A 22,989-nucleotide genomic window follows, 5' to 3' on the forward strand; every position below is an offset into this window, starting at 1 on the left:
AATGGCCTCCTTCTGCACTGTAAATTCTATAATCTAAGATCTAAGTGCATTCCTGTTGGTGGGCGGGCCATATATCATGTGGGAATCATTGACTAGCATCCCAATCACACCTTGATTCATGGACACTGTGCTTGACACTGTGGGAGGCAACACCACCCATGTAGCAGCCAACAGCCGAACACCAGGGGATGGGACACAGTAAGATCACCTCTCATTTATCTAAAATCCAATGTGTATAGGCCCAACCTATTCAACCTTTCTTCATAAGACAACAAATCTGAAATAAAAGCGGCCAAATGCTGGAAATATTCGACAGGTCAGACGGCATCTGTGAATAAAAAAACAAAGTTAATGGCTCAAATATTCCTGTCAGCATCAGAACCTGTGGCTGACACCGATCAGACAGAAAACTACCGAGGGTGGCAAGGTGGCGCAGTGGTTAGCACTGTTGCCTCACGGCGCTGAGGAGCCGAGGCCGGGAGCGGACCTGGGTCACTGTCCGTGTGGTGTTTGCACATTCTCCCCGTGTCTGAGTGAGTCTCACCCCGACAACCCAAAGATGAGCAAGGCAGGGTAGACCATGCTAAATTGCCCCTTAATTGGAAAACAAACGAATTTGGTAGTTTAAATTTTTAAAAAAAGACAGCAAGCTACCCACTTATGCATAGGATTTTTCTGTCCGAACTTCAGACATAGGGAGCTGGATTCTCTGCCCCGCCACTTTCCTGGCCCAACCCCCCGGTGGGATTCAACGTCACACCGGCCGGTCAATGGGGTTTACCAGTGTGGGGCAGCCCCACGCCGTCGGGAAACCCCCGGTCGCCGCCAAAACGGAGAATCCCACCGGCAAAGAATCCCGCCCAGGCTTCTGTGGAATTCCTTCAGCACAGGAATCCATGGAGAGAGCAACAAAGAGGGTCTGTGCAGACACCTCAGCCTCCTTTTGCAGTACCGACTGTCATATTTTGTTAAGTGTTTAAAAGTCCCCATCTTCTCAGTGTATTAGACAATGAGTGCATGAGTGAATGGGTGAGTGTGTGAAGGGTCTAAGTGGGTAGGCGTGTGACATCAGTGGGTAGAGTGGAGGTTGTGTAGAGTGCAGCTGGGCCGTGAGTCTGAGACAGCTGGAGGTGTCAGAGGGGGCTAGTCAGGATGGAATTGGGAGGTGTCAGTGTGGGTGATTGGGAGGTCAGTTGTACAGTTACTAAGAGTTAGACTAGGATCTTTTTGTTTCCATTTCCTGGGTAATTAACTAGGTAAGTAAGATGAAACCGTCTGAAGTCTCTGACTCCAACTCAGAGTTGGAGACCTTTTTGGGGGGGTCCCGGGGAGCAGGGTAATTGCCCATTGGAAGTTTAAACTTCCCGAGCAATTCCCAAATAGTCAATGTGCAGGACTTCTGCGTGGCCCTGAAGTGCATCGTGGGTCATGTGTCCTGCCTCCAATAATCAAGAGTCGGAACATCTGGGCTATTGTTTTAGGTCAATAAACTGGAAAACACTTTTATCAACCTGACATGTTGAGCTGGATTTTAAAGAGAGAGGTGACCCCTGCGTCCCCCAATCAAAAATTGCATCATTAATCCGCCATCCAAAAGCCCACCACTCCACAGAGGCTGGTAATCCTGCGGCAAGTAACTGACCTCCTGACTGCCCAAAGCCTCTTCACCATCTACAAAGCATAAATCAGGAGTGTAATGGAATACTCTCCACTTGCCTGGATGAGTGCGGCTCCAACAACACTTAAGAAGCTCAACACCATCCAAGGCAAAGCAGCCCGTTTGGCTGGCAAAACATTTACTCCCTCCACTAACGATGTACTATGGCATCAGTGTGTACCATATGCAAGATGCATTGTAGTATCTTACAAAGACTTCTTAGGCAGCATCTTCCTAAACCTTGACTGCTGGAAGGGCAAGGGCATCAGGCACATGGTAACATGAAGTTCCCCTCCAAGCCACTCACACTCTGGATTTGGAAATACATCTTTATTCCTTCAATGTTGCTGGGTTCCCTAACAGCACTATGGGTTTATCTACACCACATGGTCTGCAGCGATTCAAAAAGGTAGCTCACCACCACCTTCTCAAGGGCAATTCGGGATGGATAACGAATGCTACCGTTCTCAGCGGCGCCCACATCCCATGAATAAAATGCATACACTTAGGCTGCTTTAATTGATTTCGGGCTGGATTTTACAGACACCCTTTGAAGTCAGAGGTCTTGTAAAATAAAATGGGAGGCCTGCATTCTTGCCCACCCCCAACCTGTGAGTGGATCATGAAGGTGTCAGGTCAGCCCACAGACTCTCTGACCCTGACTCTCTTGAAGTTCTGGTATGCCACAGGTGTGTTCCACTGTGAAGACTGATGCAAAGTACCTATTCAGTTCCTCTGACATTTCTTTGTTCCCCGTTACTACTTCTCCAGTCTCATTTTCCAATGGTCCAATATCCATTCTTGCCTCTCTCTTACCTTTGACATATCAAAAAAAACTATTGCATTCTTCTTTTATATTACTAGCGAGCATACATTCATATTTCATCTTCTACCCCCTTATTGCTTTATGTCCCAACGTTGGAGTCCTGAAGTTGGGAGGAAAATCCAGTTCATATGGTTCAAAGTCACCCACTTTTACAGCACAGAAGAAGGCCATTAGGCCCGTTGTATCTGTGATAGCTCTCTGAATAAGTAATTCCCCTTCTCCCTGTAGCCTTGCACGTATGTCCTTTTTACATAGAATTTGCAGTGCAGAAGGAGGCCATTTGGCCATCAAGTCTGCACCAGCTCTTGGAAAGAGCACCCTACCCAAGGTCAACACCTCACCCTATCCCCATAACCCAGTAACCCCACCCAACACTAAGGGCAATTTTGGGCGCTAAGGGCAATTTATCATGGCCAATCCACCTAACCTGCACATCTTTGGACTGTGGGAGGAAACTGGAGCACCCGGAGGAAACCCACGCACACACGGGGAGGATGTGCAGACTCCGCACAGACAGTGATCCAAGCCGGAATCGAACCTGGGACCCTGGAGCTGTGAAACAATTGTGCTATCCACAATGCTACCGTGCTGCCCCTTATTTTTAGCTAATAATCCTAATCCCTCTTGAAGCTTCAATTGAATCTGTCTCCACCACTCCTCTTAGCTAGCACATTCCAGATCTTAAACACTTGCAACATGAAAAAGTTGCTCCACATGTCTCCACCGCTTCTTTTGCCAAGTTATTTAAATCTGTGTCCTCTCGTTCCCGATCCTTCCATCAGTGAAAACTGTTAGTTCACTATCTGTCCACACACGCCATGATTTTGAATATCTCTATCAAATCTCTCAACCTCTATCCTCCAAGGAAAATAGTCTCAATTCTTTTCCAATCTATCTACATAGCTGATGGTTATCCCATTTGAACTACAGCACATTCCCTTCTAATTTAAGCTCTTGTGATATCCATCAGAATTAGAACTGCACCCCAAGGGTCACTCCAACTAAATCTGCAGCCTGTGATGTTTGTGCTGAATGAACTTGTACTTGTCAGTTTCTTTTAACATAAAAGGCAATTTGATGGAATTGTGCACACACATGATTATAAAGGACTTCCTTTGATGTACTTTAGACTCAGAGCATGAGTTTCATTTGAACTTTACTGGTATTAACATTTACAGTCATGCCCACAATGCACATTCGACTCATGTTAGAAAACAAGAAGATATCATTTCCAGGCAATATTTAATCAATGTCTCACTAAATTTAGCATTTTATATGTGCAATCCCATATTCAGCACACTGACAGTATGGTGCATTGTCAATATTTTATTTGCTGTTTGCCAAGATTCAGATTGTAATGTATGTTAATAAAGTGGTGAATTAAATAATGGATTGAGTCAAGTTGTAAGCCTTTACATAAGAATGAGCAAAGGTACGGAATGAGAATATGTTGTTGGGCCTGTCAACCTATTTCCCGCATAAAACCAATCTTGGATCCTAAACAAACTGTGTAACCTCCTCAGGGGAACAAGCCATATCGGTAAATACATTTCAAAGAAGATTAAGCTCTGTAAAATTTCTCCCTGATTCTCAAAGGTAATCAGATAAAATAGAACGATAGTGATCTAATCCACATCCTACTTGCGCACTTACAACTGAGACTAATTGCATCCTGCTGGTGATTTGTCCATGATTCTGCATAAAAAGTGGCAGAACTAAGCTTCGCACAATGTGTGGACCAGAGAAAATCTTTTTAATCCCACCATATTCAAACAAGAAAGAGTCATAGAGCTAGAATGGCACAGAAGGAGGCCATTCAGCCCACTGAATTCATGCCTACTCTGTAGAGTAATCTAATCATCTAATCTAATCTAATGTTCCTTCACTCTATCCCTCAGCCTGCAGGTTTACCATTTCCTTTTGAAATCATTAATCGTCTCTGCTTGCACCATCCTGACAGGCAGAGTAATCCAGGTCATTGCCACTCGCTGCATAATAAAATTCTTCCTCACATTCCCTCTGCACCTTTTGACAAAAAACTTGAAATCTGTCTCCCATAGTCCTTGAACCATCAGCGAACAGGAAAAGTTTTCTTTTGCCGACTTTACCTAAGCCTGTCAGACGCGCACATACAGCTCTATTGGACTGAGCTCCAATCTCCTGTGCTTCAAGAAGAATAATCCTAGCTTCTCTAACCTAACCTTGTACCTAATAACCCTCATCCCTTGCACTATTCTGGTAAATCTCCTCTGCCCCCTCTCAAGAATCTTCACATCTTTCCGAAAATGTGGTGACCAGAACTGGATGCAATATTCTAGTGGCGGCCTCACCAGAGCTTTGTAAAGGTTCAGCATAACTTCTCTGCTTTTGTGCTCAATGCCTCTATTTATGAAGCCCAAGATCCCATATGCCTTACTAAGTACTCTCTCAATATGTCCTGGCACCTTCAAAGACCTATGCACTCTGTTTCTGAATATTCTTCACAACAGTGCCATTTAATCTGATGAAGGGTCATTGACCTGAAACATTGGCTGGAACCTTGCCAAAATGAGTCTCCAGCAGCATGTAAATGTCAGCTTCCTGATGGCGGGATGGGAGCAGGCAATTAAGGTTGTGCCGATTGAAGGCAGATTGAGCTTCCTGATGGCAAACTGCGAGCTCTAGTGCATCTGGAGAGGAACCAACAGAGGGTGGCCCAGGGGAAGTAGCAAAAACAACCAGAACGCCAACAAGGAGCACTAGCAGAGGGTCAAGCAGCTCCGGATGATGGCAACCAGGGGCCAGTGAGACATTGAGCACTGGTGGGTAATCAGATACACCTCAGGCGGAGTAACTACCGATAAATATTAGAGAGGCAATGCCAGAAATAGCTGAGTTGTCAAGGAATTCTTTTACTCGGCGCGATCAGCTGCATCAGGATGGCTTACTTTCCCGTGGACTGGGAGGCAATTCAGTGCCAATAGTTTTAAAAGTCACTGGGGCATTGAATTTTTCTGCCACCAGATTAATCCAGGGCTTCATTGGGAAGTGTGTGGCATCTCAACCGCTCACAGATGCACCAAGGAGGTTACCAGCACCCAGTTCAGAAGAACCAGTGATTTTGTGCAATTCACCACTGACCCGGACAACCAGACAGCCCGAGCTGTGAGATTCTCTGTCCCCGCTGGATTTCCACAGGTGCAAAGGGCAATTAATTAATTACACACCATGTTAAGAGTTCCCTGAGATCATCCATTGACCTTCATGAACCGTAAGGTTTCATTCTCTCAATTTACAACTGTGTGTGACCACCGTACATTAATTCTTCTGACATGTGCTTGCTACCCAGGGAACTCTCATGATTCTTACATCCTCATTTACTCTTAGGTGCCACACACTACTTGTGGAACCCTCGATGCCCAGCAGAGGTGAGCTATGACGTTGCCCATGCCCTAACAGGGGCAACAATAAAACAGACCATTGGAATGCAGAAAATGAGGTTCCGCTGGCCGGGCTGCTCAGGTATAGCACTGCAGTACATGTCAGTCTCCAGGATCATTGTAGTCTGCCGTGCCCTACACTACCTTGTGCCACAACGATGGATGGGGATTGGAGACCTCCTCAAATGAAGAAGAAGGTGAAGAGCCAGATGATCCTGAGGGAGTACATAATGCAGCTACAGTTACAGATGACAGGGCGATGGAGCAACATGCTCGACAGACCTGTGATACCTTCATTAAAACCTGATTTCAATAAGAGTGAGGCTCCTGCAATGTCTCTTCATCTCCTCCTCAATAAATATTGTGGTCGAAGTGCTAGCAAATCAGGCACACTCCTTCCAGACCAACCTACATTCCCATGACCTCTGGAACCTGGAAGGAAAATGCTGCAGGCCCTTGGCATGATCAGGCCCCTATGCATGGTTTGATCAGAGCCACACACACCTGATTCAGTGACTCAGTGACAGCCACTTCAAATGCTGACAATGTCTTTCTAAGAACTCTATTTTGAGTATACCAGCAATATATGGACGATATTGTCTATTGTTTAGGCACGAGCTTCTGATGGCTGCCGATTTGCCAGCCAGATTTCAAATCTGCCACCTTGCAAAAATTGCCTAAAATAGAACCTTGCACTTGTCAAGGGGCTGTTTAGCACAGGGCTAAATCGCTGGCTTTGAAAGCAGACCAAGGCAGGCCAGCAGCACGGTTCAATTCCCATAACAGCCTCCCTGAACAGGCGCCAGAATGTGGCGACTAGGGGCTTTTCACAGTAACTTCATTTGAAGCCTACTTGTGACAATAAGCGATTTTCATTTCATTTCATTTTCATTTCAAGAGGCTCAGAGATGCCACTTTTCCTGAGGCCACAAAATAAATGGTGTTTCCCTAGACTCACATAACCGATCAATGAAGTGCCACCCCCTTAAATGCAGCAATAACTCCCAACGTAGTGAACGTTCAACACACATGAATAAAGTGATCCAACCAATATTTTTACACATGATTTATAATATCCATAGAACGTGTGCTACCTTGTACCATTAGAGTTTGTCAGCTTCCATTTCCTAACACTGCGCATTTGTGTAACCTTAACATCCACAGCTGAGGTGGAGGCAGCCTGCTGAGTGTTACGCTCAGTTAATTGAGATGATCTTGGCTGCGATCCTCTGATGGTCAAAGGCCTAGAGGGCTCTGGCTTAGTGAGGATTTCCTGCACAGGTGCAGTTGCTCCCTCTGCAGCCTCACATGCTGGAGGTGATGGAGTCATTGGCAGAAACGAGAAGTGGCAGTGCAGCCTTGGGGTGCCCTCAGATGATGCCCTCTGGTGGCCTGTAGGCCATCCTGGCCCCTGTCAACGCACAATGGCACCTCTCTGACTCCAGGGGGAGGAGGGACACCTGGAGAGAAGTTGAGGTGCCTCACCCTCCTCTCATCTAGCCATCGCTGTACAGAGTCCATAGTCCGAGCAATGGAATGCAGGCCTGGGCACATACCTGGCAGCCACCAAATGTTCTTTTGGACCTGGCTCGCTATGCCGGTTGACAACCCCTCCATGAAGGAAACTGTGCGCTCACGTCCTGGAGCCATGGCGGAATTCAAGACTTGGATGGACTCCTCAAGGTTGTGTGTGGCTCTGGCATTGCTGGCAGCTGTTCCTCTGTCTGTCTTTGCAACTCCACCAGATGCCTATGGCCATTCCAGATGCATGTCACCTGAATGGAGCTCAGCATGGGCATGGTCTCCAACAATCCTCCGACTGTTAGGGACCTCAGCTGTCACATCCTCCATCAGCGGCAGGGGTATGTCTCCCAGATTATGATCCTGAAACTATTTGGAAAAATGTATCTGCTGAGGTGGATGTCTCTGTGCTGGTAGACGGTGCAGGGGAATGATGTGACAGTGGATCCTCTAACTGATCCATTTCATTATCTGCAGAGGTGAACATTGTGCTTGCTGCAGACAGTTTTCATTGTCTGGTGTGACTATTAAGTAGTGGAGAAGACACAGAATTAGTTGACGGTTATGCACATTCTCTTTCCCCTTCAATGTATCAAATCTGTATCCTTTTATTTAATATAAATTTAGAGTACTCAATTCATTCTTTTTTTCCAATTAAGGGGCAATTTAGTGTGGCCAATCCACCTACTCTGCACATCTTTGGGTTGTGGAGGCGAAACCCACGCGAACACGGGGAGAATGTGCAACTCCCCACGGACAGTGACCCAGAGCCGGGATCGAACCTGGGACCTCGGCGCCGTAAGGCAGCAATGCTAACCGCTGCACTACCGTGCTGCCTTTCAAATCTGTATCCTGTATGCCCTGTGCTGAATACCAGGCTGGAGACATCATATTCTGATGCCCCAAGTCATCGAGCCTCACCATTGGCACAGGAAAGGTCACCGTCTTCCCCTGCTTGTTCCGCGGCCCCCTCTTCTGTGGGGGTCAGGATTCTGATTTCTGGGATGATTTCTGATTTCTTCGCCTGCTCCCTGGTGTTATGCACTCTGTCCTGTAGGCCGAAAGAAGGATTGAGTGTCATCTCAATGGGCTCCTAAACCCATACTGCACATGCAGGCCTAAGGGGTTCTGTCAATTCTCTAATTGCGACACTAACAGCCTCATAATGTGGCTCATTTATGCCTGCAAGAAGTCACATACATTCATAAGCAGAAACTTCTTCTCTGCAAACAAAAGGAATATGTTCAAGCTTGATGCAATTTTTGAATTGCTGCAAACATGATGAGCCTATTGTTCTCTGTTACAGTCTACCTGGCCATCCTCAGCCAAACAGAGTCAAGTTGTGAACCAATCAACACCCCATTTCTCCTGAAGTATACGTTGTTGTGATCGGTTGAAAATTTGACATTCCTGCATTTGTCCTGATGGAAAAGGCTTCAGCAACGTGCTTCTCTTTCCAGCAATATTTACAGTAAGTGTTCCACACACAACATCCTGCAACTGGTGCGGCTTTCACAGCATGAACTAGATCCCACACATTAGTCCACATGTTCCACCTGTTGCTGAGGCCTAGAATCCAATCTCCTGCTTGACATCCTTCTGCACTCATATATTTATATTGCTTGATGCCCTTATGAGTGTCACTTTGCAGTAACTACACTGTGCCACTTACTTTTGTGGAGCACAGGTCGTTGGCCCTTTCTCTGCACTGGAGTCGTTTCACCAATGGACCCTATGGCTGCTAACCTCTGCTGTGATCTCCTGTCTTGTCAAGCAGGAGAGCCTCCTGACGCATCACTGAGAAGCAGGGTGTGGTGGTATGTATTAAGGGTAATACGGTACACCATGAATGCCGAGGAGCCATTGGAGGACCGATGCTGGATCCCGATTGGATCCGCCACCTACTGGGCTCCACTCAGATAGGCGGGGTATAAGAACCTGGGTTAATCCCCGCAGCTGCATTCTGTGACTGAGCTGCTGGGGAACGAGTCTGAACAAGTCTGCTCAATAAAGCCTCGATTGAAGTTCTTTACGTCTCGCCTCGTGTGTGATCGATGGTGCTACAATTTATTGAGCAGACTTAAAAAGGAATATGGATTTCCGGATCGCCCTGGAGTGCCTGCGAATCGGCCCCCAAGCAGCTAACGCAACATCGGCGTTTAAGCACTGGCTGGCGTGCTTTGAGGGATACCTCCAAATGGCCCCCGGCAGACCAACAGAAGACCAGAAGATGCAGGTCCTGCATTCCAGGGTGAGTCCCGAAATCTACTCACTCATCGAGGACGCGGAAGAATTACCAGCGGCGCTCAACTTGCTGAAGGAGATCTACATTAAGCCCGTCAACCAGGTCTACGCACGCTACCAGCTCGCGACGAGACGACAAACCCCCGGGGAATCGCTAGACGATTTCTTCAATGCTCTAACGATCCTGGGACGAAACTGCAACTGCCAAGCGGTTACGGCGAACGAACATACGGACCTCCTGATCAGAGACGCTTACGTAGCAGGTTTGGCATCGTCACAAATTCGCCAGAGACTTTTAGAGAAAGACTCTCTCGGACTCACAGAGGCACGGGCCCTTGCAGCCTCCCTTGACGTGGCCTCCCAAAACGCCCGCGCCTATGCCCCCGACCGCGCTGCAGCCCCTTGGGCTCCGTGGACCCCTGCCGCGACCGACCCCCCGGCAACCCCCACCCCTTCGCAAGCGTGCGCAGCCAGAATCCCAGACCACCCGGGTGGGGCCCGCTGCTCTTTTTGCGGGCAGCCAAAACACCCCCGCCAGCACTGCCCGGCCCGCTCGGCCACCTGCAAAAGCTGCGGTAAAAAGGGGCACTACGCAGCGGTGTGCCAGTCCCGTGGGGTCGCCGCTATCTCCGGGGAACAAATGGGACCACGGACTCAACCCCCCCAGCGACCCACGGGTGGCCAACGGGCGCCGCCATTTTGGACCCCGGACACCACGAGGGGGGGACGGGCGCCGCCATCTTCTTACCCACGGGCCGCGTGCAATCCATGGGAGCGGCCATTTTGTCCACCTCTGGCCGCGTGCGACTCATGCGAGCGGCCATTTTGTCCACCCCCGACCATGTGCGATCCATGGACGCCGCCATCTTGGCTGACAGGCAAGGACCCCAGCGTGGACGGCTCCACACTGCCTGAAGACAACGATCTGATACACCAACCACGTTTGGCATCGGTGACCCTCGACCAGTCGCGGCCCCGGACGCTCCAGACGACAACGACAAATGTGCTGGTGAATGGGCACGAGACACTGTGTTTGATCGACTCGGGGAGCACGGAGAGTTTTATTCACCCGGACACGGTAAGACGGTGTTCCCTTGTAATTCGGCCAAGCACCCAAAACATTTTCCTGGCGGCGGGGTCCCACTCCGTTGAAATCAAAGGGTTCTAACGGTGCAGGGGAGAGAGTTGAAAAATTACCGGCTGTACATCCTTCCCCACCTCTGCGCTCCCACCCTCCTGGGGTTGGACTTCCAATGCAACCTCCAGAGCTTAACATTAAATTTGGCGGCCCTATACCCCCACTGACTATCTGCGGCCTTGCGACACTCAAGGTCGAACCGCCCTCCCTGTTTGCGAACCTCACCCCAGATTGCAAACCCGTCGCCACTAGGAGCAGACGGTACAGCACCTAGGACCGGACGTTTATCAGGTCCGAAGTCCAGCGGCTGCTGAAGGAAGGCATAATCCAGGCCAGCAATAGTCCCTGGAGAGCCCAGGTGGTAGTAGTGAAGACAGGGGAGAAGCAAAGGATGGTCGTAGACTAGTCAGACCATCAACAGGTGCACGCAGCTAGATGCGTACCCTCTTCCCCGCTTATCCGACATGGTCAATCGGATTGCACAGTACAAGGTCTTCTCCACCGTGGACCTTAAGTCCGCCTACCACCAGCTCCCCATTCGCCCCGGTGACCGCAAGTACACTGCCTTCGAAGCAGACGGGCGGCTATACCACTTCTTAAGGGTTCCATTCGACATCACGAACGGAGTCTCGGTCTTCCAATGGGAGATGGACCGAATGGTTGACCAGCATGGTTTACGGGCCACGTTCCCGTACCTCGACAACGTCACCATCTGCGGCCACGACCAGCAGGACCATGACACCAACCTCAGCAAATTCCTCCAGACCGCTAACGCCCTCAACCTCACCTACAACGAGGAAAAATGCGTGTTTAGCACCGACCGTCTAGCCATCCTTGGCTACGTAGTGCGTAATGGAGTGATAGGCCCCGACCCCGAACGCATGCGCCCCCTCATGGAGTTCCCTCTCCCACGAGCCTCAAACTTATTGAGCAGCTATTATGTGGTACTTTGTCAAGCATTTCCTTAAAGTCTATAAAGGGACTTCCGCTGGTGGCCATGGAATGAGCGGTTGCACATTTGGTAGCTCCTGCTCAAGGTGGATTTTTTCGGTCCTTTCCCCATTTGAAGGGTGTAATTTTGGATGGAAAAAGGTGAAGGAGTGTCAGGAGAAAGTGTAACGCCTCTGGGGTGGCTGATGGATGGATTCATGGACTGGGAGTGGGTCAAGAAGAAGCGAGCTGGTGGCGCAGGAGAAGCTTTGTGCGCCACACGTCAAGATGGCGGAGGGCTAAGGGCCTGTTCTGTCCGCCCAGTGGTCAACAGAGCAGCTGGTGGACTTCTTAAATGAGAAGTTCAGCTTGCAGAGAAGTGCCAAGGTGGTAGAGCCGTTCAAAGTAGGGATTGACCGAGTGGAGGTGAGGCTGGAGTCCCAGGGCCAGGTGAACCAGAAGGTGGATGAGATGGTGGGGGAGCATGAGTAGTAGCTCATTGGTGGCTGAGATGGGGGGTGATGCAGGAGACCCAAAAGAGGCTGAAGGAGAACGTGGAGGATCTACGGAACCACTCCAGAAGGCAAAACGTGCGGATCGTGGAAATGCGCGTAGACATCGAAGGAGCGGACACTGGCACGTATGTGGCCAAGATGCTGGCAAAGCTGATAGGGGAGGGGGCCTTTGATCAGCCTCTGGAGACTGACCGACGCACAGGGCGCTAATGAGGAGGCCACAGGCGGGTGCGCTTCTTGGACAAAGAGAAGATTCTGCGGTGGGTGAGGCAGATGAGGAAGTGCACCTGGGGGGGAACGAGCTGCGGGTGTAGCAGGACCTTGGCGCAGAGCTGGTGAAGAGGCGGGCCATGTTTAACCGGGTCAAGGCTGTCCTTTTCAAGAATGTGGTGAAGTTTGGAGTGCTGTACCCGACTTGTCACTGGATGACTTTCCAGAATTGAAAGTATGCCAGAGGAGGCAATGGAATTTTTGAGAGACAATGAACTGGCAGGACAAGGAGGACAATGGACTTTGGAGGAGGTATGAGGAGGTGTTTCCTTTTGGTGGCTGTTGGAGAGTTTCTTTCCTCCGTTGAGATGTTTTGTTGGTGTTGGTGGCGGGTGCTTGGGGAGTATTAAGGTGAGTGCACCTTTTTCTGTTCCTTTGCTTCCTGAGGGAGTGCGGACGGGGGGGTGGGGGGGGTGCTTCTTTGTTTCCTGAGAGAGTGTGGATGGGGGTGGGGGGGGGGAGGGGAGGGGGGGGAGAGAGGAGCCCCCTACCAGGCTGGTCATGTGGAACGTGAGGGGGCTGACTGGGCTGGTAAAACGGTCACATGTGTTTGTGCATCTCAGGAGTCTGAAGACGGACGTGGCTTTTCTTCGAGACACACTTGAATATAGGGGATCAGACAAGGCTGGAGAAAGGATGGGTAGGGAAATCGTTCCATTCGGAACTCGATATGAAGATGACGGGGGTGGCGGTGTTGGTAAACAAGTGGGTGGCGTTCGAGGTGGGCAACACAGTGGAAGATTTGGGGGGGAGGTTTTGATGGTCAGTGGGAAATTGGAGGGGATGCTGGTGGTCCTGGTAAATATTTATGCCCCAAATTGGGACGATGTAGAGTTTATGAGGCGGGTGCTGGGGAAGATTCCTGACCTGGACTCGTACCAGTTGATCATGGAGAGGGATTTTAACACGGTCATTGAGCCAGGTTTGGAACGGTAGAGCCCGAGATCAGGGAAGGTGCCGGCGGTGGCGAAGGAGTTGAAGGGGTTTACGTATGAGAAGGGCTGGACCCGTGGAGGTTTGGGAGGCCGAGGGCGAAGGAGTTTTTGTATTTTTCCCATGTGCACCTGGTGTACTCACAGATTTACTTTTCGTGGTGAACAAGGCGTTGCTGGTGGGGGTGGTCGATTCGGAGTATTTGCCAATTGTGGTTTCAGACCACACACAGCACTGGGTGGATTTGCGAGTGGACCGTGGGGAGGGGGGCAACCCCTGCAGTGGAGGTTGGATGTGGGGTGGCTGGTGGCTGGTGGATGAGGAGGTGAGCGAGCGGATGAGGGCTGCCATCCGGTGTTATGTGGAGCTCAATGACACGGCGGAGATCACGGCCACCACACTTTGGAAGGCCTCAAGGCGGTGGTCCGAGGGGAGTTTATTTTGATTCGGGTACACAGGGAAAAGGCGGAACGTGCAGAGATGGCAAGGCTGGTGGAAGAGATTCTGAGGGTGGACAGGGGGTACTTGGAGGCCCCGGAGGCAGGGTGTTGTGGGCGAGGCAGAGGAGTTTGGATTGGTGTCCACGGGGAAGGCGGTAGGGCAGTTGTGGAGGGCCATGGGGGCAATATACAAGTACGGGGAGAAGGTGAGCAGGATGCTGGCCCACTAATCTAGGAAACAGGAGGTGGCGAGGGAGATTAGCATAGTGAAAGTTGGGATGGGAAGGGTGGTGTTGGACCCGGTGGGTATGTGGTATTTGAGGAACAAAGAACAAAGAAAATTACAACACAGGAACAGACGTTTCGGCACTCCAAGCCTGCACCGACCAGGCTGCCCACCTGAACTAAAACCCCCTACCCTTCCAGGGACCATATCCCTCTATTCCCATCCTATTCATGTATTTGTCAAGACGCCCCTTAAAAGTCACTATCGTATCTGTTTCCACTGCCTCCCCCAGGAGCGCGTTCCAGGCTCCCACCGCCCTTTGTGTAAAAAACTTATCTCGTGCATCTCTTTTAAACCTTGCCCTTCGCACCTTAAACCTATGCCCCCTAGTAATTGACTCTTCCAACCTGGGAAAAAACTTCTGACTATCCACGCTGTCCATGCTCCTCATAATCTTGTAGACTTCTATCAGGTCGCTCCTCAACCTCCGTCGTTCCAGTGAGGACAAACCAATTTTCTCCAACCTCACCTCATAGCTAATGCCCTCCATACCAGGCAACATCCTGGTAAATCTTTTCTGTACCCTCTCCAAAGCCTCCACATCCTTCTGGTAGTGTGGTGACCTGAATTGAACACCTGGGGCAAGATTCTCCGACCCCCGCCGGGTCGGAGAATTGCCGGGGGCTGGCGTGAATCCCGCTCCCACCGGTTGCTGAATTCTCCGGCACCGGAGATTCGGCGGGGGCGGGAATCGCACCACGCCGGTTGGTGGCCCCCCTCCCTGCGATTCTCCGGCCCATATGGGCCGAAGTCCCGCTGCTAGGATGCCTGTCCCGCCGGCGTGGATTAAACCACCTCTCTTACCGGCGGGACAAGGCGGCACGGGCGGGCTCCGGAGTCCTGGGGGGGGGCGCGGGCCGATCTGGCCCCGGGGGGTGCCCCCACGGTGGCCTGGCCCACGATCGGGGCCCACCGATCCGCGGGCGTGCCTGTGCCGTGGGGGCACACTTTTCCTTCCGCCTTCGTCACGGTCTCCACCATGGCAGAGGCGGAAGAGACTCCCTCCACAGCGCATGCGCAGGGATGCCATGAGCGGCCGCTAACGCTCCCGCACATGCTCCGCCCGGCAATGTCATTTCCGTGCCAGCTGGCGGGGCACCAAAGGCCTTTTCCGCCAGCTGGCGGGGAGGAAATTAGTCTGGCGCGGGCCTAGCCCCTCAAGGTTGGGGCTCAGCCCCCCAAGATGCGGAGGATTCCGCACCTTTGGGGCGGCGCGATGCCCGACTGATTTGCACCGTTTTTGGCGCCGGTCGGCGGACATCGCGCTGATACCGGAGAATTTTGCCCCATATTCCAAGTGCGGTCTAACTAAGGTTCTATAAAGCTGCAACATGACTTGCCAATTTTTAAACTCAGTGCCCCGTACGATGAAGGCAAGCATGCCGTATGCCTTCTTGAATACCTTCTCCACCTGCGTTGCCAGTTTCAGTGACCTGTGCACCTGTACACCCAGATCCCTATGCCTATCAAAACTCTTAAGGGTTCTGCCATTTACTGTATATTTTCCACCTGTATTAGACCTTCCAAAGTGCATTACCTCACACTTGTCCGGATTAAACTCCATCTGCCATCTCTCCGCCCAAGTCTCCAACTGATCTATATCCTGCTGCATCCTCTGACAGTCCTCATCGCTATCCACAATTCCACCAACCTCTGTGTCGTCCGCAAACTTACTAATCAAATCAGTTACATTTTCCTCCAAATCATTTATATATATTACAAACAGCAAACGTCCCAGCACTGATCCCTGAGGAATGCCACTAGTCACAGCCCTCCAATCAGAAACACACCCTTCCACTGCTACCCTCTGTGACCGAGCCAGTTATGTATCCATCTTGCCAGCTCACCTCTGATCCTGTGTGACTTCACCTCTGTACCAGTCTGCATGAGGTGCCTTGTCAAAGGCCTTACTGAAGTCCAGGTAGACAACATCCACTGCCCTGCCCTCATCAATCATCTTCATCGCTTCCTGGAAAAACTTGATCAAGTTAGTGAGACACGACCGCCCCTTCACAAAACCATGTTGCCTCTCGCTAATACATCCACCTATTTCCAAGTGGGAGTAATTCCTGTCTTTGAAGAATCCTCTCCAATAATTTCCCTACCACTGATGTAAGGCTCACCACGCTGTAATTACCTGGATTATCCTTGCTACCCTTCTTAAACAAAACAGGAGTATTATAGGAGGTCATATGATTTGGAGCCGCCGGTCGGGAGGGGAGGGAATGCGGTGGTTCCTGGATGGATTGGAGATTCCAGGGTGGACAAGGAGCAAGTACAAGAATTGGAGGGCCCCCATTGGGGTGAGGAAGATGATGGAGAGTATGGGGGCGATGCAGGCAGGGAAGGCCCTGGGCCCAAATGGGTTCCCGGTGGAGTTCTATAAAAAGACTAGGGGGGGATCTGGGGCTGCTGCTGGTGAGGGCACATAATGAGGCTCGGGAGAGGGGGAGCTCCCCTTAACTGTCGCAGGCATCCATCTCCCTGATATTGAAGAAAGATAAGGATCCTCAGCAGTGTGGATCCTACTGTCTGATATCGTTGCTAGATGTGAATGCTAAGATTTTGGCGAAGGTGTTGGCTTCGCGAATTAAGGACTGTGTCCCGAGGGTGATAGGTGAGGACCAAACCGGGTTTGTGAAGGGGAGGCAGTTGTCGGCGAATGTGAGGAGGTTGCTTAACGTGATTATGATGCCCCGGAGGGGCAGGAAGTGGAAGTGATGATGAACGCAGAGAAGAATTCAACCGGGTGGAGTGGGAATATGTGTGGAAGATGTTGGGCAGTTTGGGTTTGAGCAATGGTTTGTGGACTGGGTCTGGTTGTTGTATAAGGCACCGGTTGCAATTGTGCAGCTGAGCTCGGGATATTTTGGGTTACAGTGTGGGACAAGGCAGGGGTGCCCGCTCTTCCCGTTGCTTTTTGCCTTGGCTATAGAGCCATTGGCTATGGCGCCATGAGCGTAGAGGGATTGGAAATGGATTGTGCAGGGAGGGTCGAGCACAAGGTTTTGCTGTATGTAGATGACCTGTTGTTATATATTTCGAACCCATTGGGGGGCATTGGCAGTATTATGGGGATTTTGGAGGACTTTGTTCGGTTCTCCGGGTACAAGCTGAACATGGGAAAGAACGAGGTGTTCCCGATTGAGACAGCAGGCAGGAGAGGAGGTTGGGGGAGCTGCTATTCAAGGTGGTGGGGGCGAGTTTCAGGTACTTAGGCATCCAGGTAATGTGAGGTTGGGCGCAGCTGCACAAGTTAAATTTGGCTCGGTTGGTGGAGCAAATGAAGATTTTAAGAGGTGGGATGTGCTGCCATTGTCGTTGGCAGGATGGGTGCAGACAGTGAAGATGATGGTGCTGCCAAGGTTCCTGTTTATATTTCAGAAACTTCCGACCTTTGTCTCAAAGTCATACTTTAAAAAGGTCAACGCGTTGAACTTGGGGCTTGGGTGGGCGGGGAAGACCCCGTGGGTCAGGATGGTTTCCTTGGAGTGAGGGCGAAGTGCGTGGTGGGGTTGGAGTTGCCGAATATAATGAATTACTACTGGGCGGCTAACATCGCTATGGTCAGGAAATGGGTGGTAGGGGCGGGGTCGGTATGGGGGCGGATGGAGGTGGCCTTTTGCAGGGGAACAGATATGCGGGCATTGTTGATGGCGACTCTGCCGTTCTCACCGGCCTGGTACTCCGTGAGCCCTGTGGTGGTGTAGGCCTTAAGCGTATGGGGGCAGTGGAGGCAGAATCCGAGACTGGAGGATGGGTCAGTGTGGGCAACGATTTGTGCTAACCACAGGTTTGCAGTGGGGTGGGGGATGGGGCGCTGGATGGGAGGTTTTGGGGTTGATAGCAGGTGGGGATTTAGTGGTTTGAGGACCGGTTCATAAGGGGCAGCTTTGCAAAATTAGAGGACCTGGAGGAGGAATACGAGCTGCCCAGGGAGAATGGTTTTAGGTACTTACAGGTCTGGGATTCCGTGAGGAGGGAGGTGCCCTCCTTTCCCGGGTTGTCGCCCCTGGGGCTGCAGGATAAGGTGTTGCCTATTTAGTGCTCAAAGTCTGCCTTCACTTTCCTCTGCTGGGGGCATGCATTCCACCCTCCTGATTAAATATCGTCAAAAGAGTCTGGGGTTTTACAGGGCAATGAACACACAGGGGTCAATTGTGGGTGACGTTGCTCTGTGCAGTGTATGGGGGAATGCTGGACATCTCACTCTGGGGGTGTCAAGCCATGGGACCATGGGACTGAGCTTGTGGGTCAAAACAGCATCACTAGTCAGTACTTCCTTCACTTCTTCAAATGCTCTCTGCTACTCCGTAGAACACTTATTCCACTTTTGAATATTATATAAAGTGGAGTGAATGTATTAACTAAATTGGGGATGAATTTAGAATATTACACAGAAGTCTGTTTCTATGCACTTTGTTCTCTGCTGTCTTTGCTTTTAAAACCTCCTCACCCTTCTCCTGCGTTTAGTGGATACCTTCACCACCTATATGGTGAGCCAGGTATGTTATACTTGACGCCATGAAACAACACTTGTGTTTTTTAGCTTTGATGCCATAACTCAGCTAGTCTCGGAAGTTGTTCAACTTTACAATGCGCTCTTTCTCTGTCCTACTGTTAATTAGAATATAATCTAAGAAGCAGCACACTCCTTTCATCCCACTAAGTAGCTGATTGATGACACTCTGGAACACTGCAGGAGCAGTAGATGCTGCAAATGGTAACCTTTCAAACTGGTACAACCTTTTGTGTGTAGGAATGTTCAGCAGTACCTTGCTCTTGTCAGTTAATTCTAATTGCAAATTTGCATTTGCCAAATCCTATCTCACTGAACACCTTTCCATTTGTTAAATTCAAAAACAAACCTTCAATAGTCGGCAGTAAGTGTCATTTTCAATCACCTTATTTATAATCTCCACAAATCCGAATGGATTCATCTGCTTTTTGAACAATCACATTGGGGGCAGCTCATTCACTGCTCTTCACCTTCTCAATTGTCCTTGTTTATCCAAGTCTTTGCTTAATACTTCTGACTGTGCATAAGCCTGACATAGCCTTGCAAAATGTTGGCTGTACATTGTCCTTTATCTTGACTTATGATGCCTAATTTTTTTGTTCGGTCCTCCTTGCTCAAAGACCCCTTTGTGCTCTCTTAGCACTTTCCGAATGTCCGATCTATTCTTACTGATCTGACTGTAAACACCTGATCCCAATTTAACTGTATCTTTTTAAGCCAATTTCTTCCCACCAGGGAGACTGTTCCTTCCTCCTACTACCAATGGCAAATAATAGGATGCATCATCCATTCTAACACCAACTTGATCTAACACTAGTCAGTTCCACAACGGTTTTGTGTAAGGGAATGTGGCTTAGTGACATTTTGTACTCTCGTTGCAAGATAAAATACATAGTGGCAGCTGTGTCATGCTGGAAGTAAGTTGTGAAACTCTGACTTTTGTTACTACTTAATTATATGTTCAGCCCTATTACTCTCATCTTCCTTGTGCTGTTTTTCTTGCTCTCTGACTGAATACAACTCTTCCTGTTCGATAACATTAGCTTCTATTTCCACAGCTATCATACGTGCATTCAAGGATTTGCAGACTCCTGGACTAGCTTTGGATCTACCACAACCGTGACCTGGTGCAAGGCTGCAACCTGGAGCTTTACCACAATTTGGAGTATTACTGTTTTCTCTGCTCCTTCATGCCATCTGGATATGACCAACTTCCCGAAAGGAATAGCACTTTGTCTGGAAATGGGGCATTTAAATGGCTGGTGGCTACCATGGCATTGGTAACACCTACACTTCTGATTCTGAGACTGTGAACTTGGCTGCTGTCGCCTGGACTTCACTGAAATCTGCTGAACCTCCCCTGCTGGCTCAAGAAAATAACTTCCTTGCAATTTGCAACTATCCCTTTCTGCAATTTAGATGGATGTGGCCATCAATACTGGCCTCCTTCTACATTAGCTTATTGCCTTTGATCAAAAGCTTGACCTGGATTTTATTGATCTTTAGGCTTCCTACAAATGTGTCTCGAAGGTCAATTTCTATGTTCATACCAGACCCACATTGATGAAAGAGTTTCTTTAATTTGAGAATGTAATTTGCAACTGTCTCACTTGGCAACTACTTCCTTTGAGGGACATAATTCTCAGTGCAATTTCAATCTTAGTCAGGCCATGAAGGTCGGTGCAGATTCAATGGGCCAAATAGCCTCCTTCTGAATAGTAGGGATTCTATGACCCCAGAATCTCATTAATTCCAGAATAGCCTGTAGTACTGGTGTGTCGTGGGCAACATTGGTTAGACACCACCTCGAAAACATCTGGCCCCAACATGGCAAGATAAACATTTACTTTATGCTCAACTCCTGTTTTGTCCACTTTCAGGCTAATGTGAAACCTTTGTTCATATCTACACCAGACCTCTTCGTTAGACTTAAATTCTGCCATTGTCCCCAAATATATCTTTAGAGCCATTTATCCAATGATGTACTGTGCTCACTCACAGTGTACCGGAATATGATGTGAACACAGTACAATTTTTCATATTGCGTGGACATCCTCAAAATCAACTTTCAGTGTTCCAACAATGTGTTACAATGTTCTTCAGTCCCTAATTTCTCAAAGCAAATGTCAAATGGAATTCCATCCTATCTGCCAGCTGTATATTGCACCGAGGAATACAACCACATATTCAGCTGCAAGCAGTCATTATTGAACTAATTTATTTACACCTTGCCATCAGAGAGGGCAACAGAGAGGGCAAAATAATATTCTCAGATCTTGCAATATACTATAAAACCCTCCCCAACAACACTAATAAGCACCCCCATAGCACATTGGTCCCAGTCCTGTTGAGGTGTAATACACCTCTTTTGAATTAGTGCCTCAGATCTGGCCCAAGAATTTGAATCCATTCCTCCTGAAGCATGCTACAAGTCAAGCATTGATCTTCCCAATCTTTCTGTTTCTATTCCCACTATAGTGAGGCACTGGGAGTAATCCAGAGATTACTACTTTTGATCTGCTATTTTTTAAACTTCCTTCCCAACCTGAAAGTCTTGAATTTAAGTCCCCAATACCTTGCTCTCTCTGTGTCCTGGAATTGGAGTTTGAGCAACAAGACAGATGTGATAGTGGTGTTGTGAAAGTCTTGAGAGAGTGAGTGTTGATATGTGTCCCCCACGAATGGATGTGTGAGATCAGTGAAGAGAGTATCCGTCTGAGTACATGATGCCAAGCTGAGAGTTTGATAGTGGAGTGAGCTCAGAGAGGACTTATCTTGGCGAAGCGGATGAGATCATTCAACCATTTCCTGCACTGGATGGTGCTTTCTGGATGGGTGGCAGCTGTGCTGACGTCCTGAGCAACGGCCACTCAGGATGGAGAGATGAGGTTGGTGTGCTTCTTTGAGCCATCCCTGGGGTAGAGACCATGCTGGTGGGACCGCATTCTCCAAATAAGGGCCATGAGTGCCTTGGCATTGAAAGCTGCTTACTTCTTGATGCTGATAGCCTTTTGCCTCTGGTTCCGGACATCCTACATGGTCTGTTTTCGGCTGGTGGGATGGAGAGAGTGATATGAGTGTGTTGGACTAACATTTAAATATGGTGTTGGGATCTTCATACAGGGCGGGTGAACGAATCAGCTGTCAGCCCACCAGGCAATTTGGAGGGGAATTCGCCTGTGCATAATTAATGATTCTAAGTGTTGATTCTGGCGTGGGATTCCGCCATTCTGGTTGGCAGGGCAGGTGCTGCCATAGCTTCTGCCATCACACTTAGCCTCAAAATGGGAGATTTCCATCCTTCCATTGGGATAATAAAAGCAAAAGGAAAGTCATTTGGACTTGAAAGATTAACTGTTTCTCTCCACAAATGCTGCCAGACATGCTGCGTTCTGTTTTTTCTGTTTTTAGTTCTTTAATTGGGAGTTCTACATCTGCTGAAATTGGGAACATTTCTTATATCAAGGGATTGTAGTCTGCCTGGATACTATAAAAACAATTCAATTGACTTTCCTGTAACTTAAGCTCTTCTATAGAAATTGTTTTCTATTTCACTAAAACTCTACAACATAGTTTGGAAAGAAGCATCTAGCCTTGTTCCATCATGTTCAATTTATCACCTGGGAATCACAGACATTTGGAAATGCTTGTTTGTAGAAAATTATTAAGGCTGAGTTTCAGTTTCAGAAATGTAACAATTCAAGTTCCTGTGCTATAAAGAGTCACTGAAGTGTAACACTTAAATTATTTATTACCAATTCTCGACTTCACGTCTTCACTAGAGCTCAGCTTGTCAGTGCAGGAAGAGATCGGAGCGGCATTTTTAAATTCTGCCCCGATCTCTTGACCCCTTATGGATACCCCACCATGGCCTCCAGATCCCCCCCCTCCCCCCATTGGCCCAACATACCGCTTAGGGGGTCCGCGGGCCTCCCCCCCTCCCCCTCACTTGAGCCCCCCACCCGGCCTCTTAAGGGCAGGGCATCCCTGGGCCCTATCCCTGGTATGGACAACCTGTCAGCTGTGACGGTGCCCCTGCCAGCCAGGGTGCCCAGGTGGCAGTGCCAGGGTGGCTGGCATGCCAAGATGCCCGAATCCAGTGGGAGTGCCAGGGTTCCACCGCCCGGGGGGCCCAACCACCCGGGGGCCTCCGATGGTCTGGAAGACCCCACCATGTGCCATTATGCCTCCTCTATATTTGTGTGGACCTGTGCTAACCGGTGCCATGGCGAAGTCTCTCAGGCATGGGTGTTAGTTTCCAGGACTTGGGAGAATTGGGCGCAGACATATT

This window comes from Scyliorhinus torazame, chromosome 3, assembly GCF_047496885.1.
Source record: "Scyliorhinus torazame isolate Kashiwa2021f chromosome 3, sScyTor2.1, whole genome shotgun sequence".
NCBI lineage: Eukaryota > Metazoa > Chordata > Chondrichthyes > Carcharhiniformes > Scyliorhinidae > Scyliorhinus > Scyliorhinus torazame.